At 42.1% G+C, this 5,838-nt stretch overlaps 1 pseudogene; it reads left to right on the plus strand.

Annotated features, from left to right (window-relative positions):
• The first annotated feature begins 1,559 nt into the window (after nucleotides 1-1,559).
• On the plus strand, nucleotides 1,560-2,333 carry LOC108583171 (annotated as a pseudogene).
• The last annotated feature ends 3,505 nt before the right edge of the window (nucleotides 2,334-5,838 follow it).

The raw sequence follows: 5,838 nt of genomic DNA on the forward strand, positions 1-5,838 counted from the left end.
GCTGGGTAAATCCTTTGTTCCAAATATCTATCCTAATTAGTTCATTATTGGAGTTTTACTCTTTGGGTCTCAAAGCCTTTTGTTCTCAGTTTTTCTATGCCAAACCTCTGGGAGACCTAAGTCTTACCAACTTTCACTTTATATCATCGCTAATCATCAGTAAACAGCAAGACCCAAAAGGAACCACAATGGCACCTCTAAAGGGGCCCAACGACAGTCAAAATGAAAAAGAAAACAAATAGGTAGAGCCAAAACAGACCTCTCACGTTCTGTACTTTTCTTCTCTTTATGTTCTGCTTGGTGCTAAAACCTAAGCCTCTGAAAAGCCTAGACTCCCTCAACAAATAATCTTGACTTCTGTTGGTTTAATCTGCTTATTGTTCTGAGCTGCTTGACCACAGAGCAGGGTTTCTGTGGAGGCTGAATTACGAGTCTCTCTGGGTCAGGCCCAGGAACTTGATAGAATGTGAGATTCCCTGAACAGAGCATACTGTAGCTGTCTCTCTGCTCCCACAGATTTACACTTATCCAAACATGTAAACTGCTTTCAATTATTATCAGGGAAATCAAAAAGAAAACGCTTATCACTAAAGGGTAGTATGAGGGGTGGGTATGGAAGAAGGGAAGTCTTTTGCTAAGGGAGTCGGAGAAGGTGTTTATAGACTGACAGCGTATTTCTATTCTGTTCTCTTTTACTACAAATTAACTAAATCAGCTTTTCCACAGCTGGATGCCCCTTGGACTCTAGTTAACCTACAGCAAAAGAATCCCACTAAGTCACTGCTCAAAGTGTCACCTCAATTGGCTGTGTGGTGACTCTGCTGGTCATGAGTACTCACACGTTTCTATAGAATGGAATTTTAGGGACGTTTTCCCCTTTTTGTTTAAGTCCTCATCTGTCCTGAGCATTCAGATGATGGAGTAAGAAACAATGGCAGGTCATAAAACAAGCACGGGAAGGTAGAACCAGATTCAAGTTCAGAGTCTTGGCTCACTTGCTGGGTGACTTACCCATGCATGTCCTTCAACTAAGATATAAGCACTTACTATATTAGAGCCAATGTTCTTAGTACTGTTGCCCAAATCTACCAATAATTGTTTCCTCATGTGTAAAATGGGAATCATTTATCATTTTACCAATACTTTGTAGGACTGTCTGGGGATTAACTGAGACAACATGTGAGTTCCTTATCTACTGTAGGCACACAATAAGTAACAAGTACTATTTTGGTGGTGCATGTTATTCCTTAAAAGTAAAGTTTGAAGGCAGGGTGCAGTGGCTCACGCTTGTAATCCCAGCAGTTTGGGAGGCCAAGGCGGACGGATCACTTGAGGTCAGGAGTTCTAAACCACTCTGGCCCACATGGTGAAATGCTGTCTCTACTAAAAATACAAAAAATTAGCTGGGCGTGGTGGTGGGTGCCTCTAATCCCAGCTGCTTGGAAGGCTGAGGCAGGAGAATCGCTTGAACCCGGGAGGTGGATATTGCAGTGAGCTGAGATCACGCCACTGCACTCCAGCCTGGGCGACAGAGGAAGACTCAGTCCCAAAAAAAAAAAAAAAAAAAAAAAAAAAAAAAGTCAAGTGTGAGTGGCTTTTGTGTTTCAGCACTCTTCAAAGGTACCTGAAGTGAATTTGCACCAAAGCAGCAGTTGCATTGCCTCAGTTCTATCTTCACCTTCACAATGTTTCCCTTGGTCAAAACTTCACTGAGTCATCTCCATGTTCCAAGCATTCAGCAAATAATGGCAAGGCAGAGCCACCAGAAACGTACGTCTGATTTTCATGACAAAGGCGGTAATGCTGTATTAACTAATGGAGACACTTTCTGTATTGCTGTATGGACATATGTAGCAACACAAATTGGAATAATAGGGAACCTGTCCCCTGTTGGCAGAGTCACCCTAAAGGAATGGAGAGATCAGTAATCATCCCAGCTGGTATACTACTGAATTGTTTAAAAATATATCATAATTGATGCCAAGTGAAAGCACTGTATACCCTTAAGATATGGCATTATTGAAGAAATAAATTTGAAACCTTCAAAAGCAAACAAAAAAAAGGTAAAGTGTAAGTTCTGCCTAGATGATGAGCTTGTTAAAAATCAGAGTCAATGTCTCATTCATCTTTGTTTCCCAACCTCTGTCAGAGTAACTTGCACATATCAAGCTCTCTATCCATGTTTGTGGAAATAAATGAGTAGTTAGAAATTAATAGATTGGTAATAGATAAATACATAATTTCTCAATTCAAAGAAGTCACTGAGAACCCGGGAAAAAAGTAAATGTGTGTGTGTGTATGTGTGTGTGTGTGTGTGATGTGGGATAAGGAGACAGTAGGGGAGGCCAGGTGCTGTGGCTCACACCTGTAATCCCAGCACTTTGGGAGGCCGAGGCAGGCAGATCACAAGGTCAGGAGACCGAGACCATCCTGGCTAACACGGTGAAACGCCGTCTCTACTTAAAAATATATATATATACAAAAACTCAGCTGGGCGTTGTGGCAGGCACCTGTAGTCCCAGCTACTCGGGAGGCTGAGGCAGGAGAATGGTGTGAACCCGGGAGGTGGAGCTTGCAGTGAGCCAAGATCGCGCCACTGCACTCCAGCCTGGGCAACAGAGCTAGACTTCATCTCAAAAGAAGAAGAAGAAGAAGAAGAAGAGGAGGAGGAGGAGGGAGGAGGAGAAGAAGAAGAAGAAGAGGATGGAAGAGGAGGAGGAGGAGGAGAAGAAGAAGAAGAAGAAGGAGAAGAAGGAGAAGGAGAAGGAGAAGGAGAAGAAGAAGAAGAAGAAGAAGAAGAAGAAGAAGAAGAAGAAGAAGAAGAAGAAGAAGGAAGAAAAGAAGAAGAAGAAGGAAGAAGAAGAGGAGGAGAGGAGGAGGAGGGAGGAGGAGAGGGAGGAGGAGGAGGAGGAAGAGGAAGAGGAAGAGGAAGAGGAAGAAGAAGGAGGAGGAGGAGGAGGAGGAGGAGGAGGAGGAGAAGGAGAAGAGAGAAGGAAGAAGAAGAAGATAGGGGATACTGTGAAATCTCTATCAAATTCCCTCCCATCCACAAGTTAAACATTTAGTTTACAGAGACAGTAAGTCATTAAATAATTCTTTCTAGGTCATTGCAGACTATTTACTGTTCCATTTTTTTCACATGTGATTAATCTGAATGTGCAAATTAGCGATTTCAATGGGATTTGACTCACTTCCAGAGTCCTTGAGTTCTTGACGACATTTTTTCTTAAAGTGAGGACCCTGCCTCCTTGTTTCCCACCCTCTCACTCTCTGGTTACCTTAAGTAATGAAGCCACATGGGAACACATCAGAGATTCTGATTCGAAATGCATCTGATTCCTTCCTGTTTGGATCCGTTTCTCAGCACTCAGTTCATTTCTGAAAGCACATCAGTTCCAGGATGTGCAAGACCCTGGGACAGAGTATTCTCTCTCACCGTCTGCTAATGAGATAAGTGCCGCAAGTTAACAGGCAGCCACGGGAATAACAACGAGCACTCCAGTATGCATTTCCTCTAATTACCCATGTTTATGTTCTTGCTGATTTGAGACGGATTTCTGTGATGAGACAAGGCCTCATTCCTTTTCCTCCCTCCCCTAACGCTGGCCTTCTAAGGAATATCTATAAAATTTCCTCCTCTACTGGTAGGATTGTACCACTAATTAAAGCACTGTGGACTAACATGGCCATCTGGATCCCATCTGTTGTTCTTCCAGAGACTGAGAGGGCAGCGTGGAGGGCCAGAGCTGATCACTAGCTGATCAACTAACCTTCTTCTCTGGTACTTTGCATCTTAGTGAGAATGTCAGAGATCAAGAGGCCACAATTGAATGTCACTTATGGGGCAGTAGAAGCACTTCCTCTGTTATATTGGTGTATTTACGTGGACTCAATTATACCAAGTCTTTACAATAGATTTAGTGCCATGTGGATCCTACAGATGGCATAAAAACAATATATGATATGGAGGTTGGCAGAGAGAGAAAGAAAGAGCAAGGAAAGAATCTTCAAGAAGAACAAGATCCATGTGGGCTTATTTCTATACCTCCAATAGCACCCTGTAGGAAGTAACAAGAGTGACCCACCATTAAGACCTATCATATACCAGGTGTTTTTCATAGATTCTTCTAAGCCTTGTGTAACCTAAATGTCAGCCCCTGACTGTCCCTAAGTTCTCCAGCTTTTTGAAGTTGTCTTGTCTTTTAACATTTAAGTAAAAATGGACTTGAATGTCCATCTTAGGTTCATTAGGAAACTTGGGGTCCTTCTCAATATCTCCAAGGGTTCTTAGGGTACTCATATTCCTTGTAACTTCTCCTGTTTCTGAGTTCCTTCTCCCAAATAATGTATTTGATATTGCCTTGCATTTTATTATGAAAAGTAGCAAACAGATGCAAAAGAAAAGAGTGCAATCCGGTATTTAACTTCAACAAGGGCCAATGTGTGATTAAAATTTTAAATCAATGCCACTTCTTACCATAACTGAATCATTTGAAAGAAAACCTTAGACACATTATTATTCCCAGGAATAATAATACTTCATTCATTAAAAATTCAGTGTGTATGGTGAACAGACTGTAAGGTGATTCTCACTATTCTTATTTTCTGGTGTTTGTACTTTTGTGTAGTTCCCTCCTTATGAGTGTGGGCAGAATGTGTGATTTCTCCCTAAACAATTGTGTGTACATAAGACTGTAATATCCACCTTCTAGCAGATTCTCTCCCTTGTTGATTGGAAAAATCCAGCTGCCACATTGTGAGTGTCCAGTGAAAAGGGCTATATGGCAAGGAACTGAGGGCGACCTCAGCTGACAGCCAGCAAGAAACCGAGATCCTCAGTCTGTTAGCTTGTAAGGCACTGAATTCTGCCAACAACTGCATGAGCTTGGAAGTGGATCCTTCCTCAGTTAAGCCTCGGACAAGACCCGAGCCCTGTTGGACACTTTAATTACAGCCTTGTAGAGAACCCAGCTAAGGTATGTTCAGACCTGATCCACAGAAACTGTGAGATAATCAATGTGTGTTGTTCTAAGCCTCTAAGTGTGTGGTAATTTGTTACACAGCACTTGTTAGCCAACACAGATACCTAAATGGCTGGTAAAGCTTTATTTCTGGATGTGTCTGTGAGGGTGTTCCTGGAGGAGACTGGCATGCGAGTCATTGAACTCTGTGGGGAAGAGCTGTCCTCAGTGTGGATGGGCACCATCCAATGTAGTTTCGTTGTATCTAGGGGCCCAGATACAATGAAAGGCAGAGGAAAGGTGAATTCACTCTCTCTCTCCTGAAGCAGGGGTACTTTTATCTCTTGCCCTTGGACATCAGAATCCAGGTTCTCTGGCCTTTGGACTCTGGGACTTGCACCAGCTACCGGCTTCTCAGGCCTTCAGCCTCAGATTGAGAGTTACACCATTAACTTGCCTGGTTTAAAGGCCTTTGTACTTGTACTGAGAAACACCACCAGTTTCCCTGGGCTTTCAACTTGCAGATGACCTATTGAGGGACTTCTCATCCTCCATAATTGCATGAGCCAATTCTCCTAATAAGCTCCCTTTCACATATCTATTTATCTACATACATATATCCTATTGGTTCTTTTTCAGGAACACTGACTAATACAGAATGTATCTCCAAAAGATAGGGACATCAAAAAAAATTAGAACATCTAAAAATAAAATAATTTCTTAACGTCATGAAACATCCAATTGCTCTCCAAATTTTCAGAATTATAAAAGTCCACGTTACATTTAATTTTAATGTGTCTTAATTCTCCTTTTGAGATTACCTTTTAAGTAAGGCAGTTTAGCTATCTAGTTTCACTCTAGCGAATCCAAGTTATGT

The sequence above is a fragment of the Papio anubis genome, chromosome 1 (assembly GCF_008728515.1).
Source record: "Papio anubis isolate 15944 chromosome 1, Panubis1.0, whole genome shotgun sequence".
Taxonomy (NCBI): Eukaryota; Metazoa; Chordata; class Mammalia; order Primates; family Cercopithecidae; genus Papio; species Papio anubis.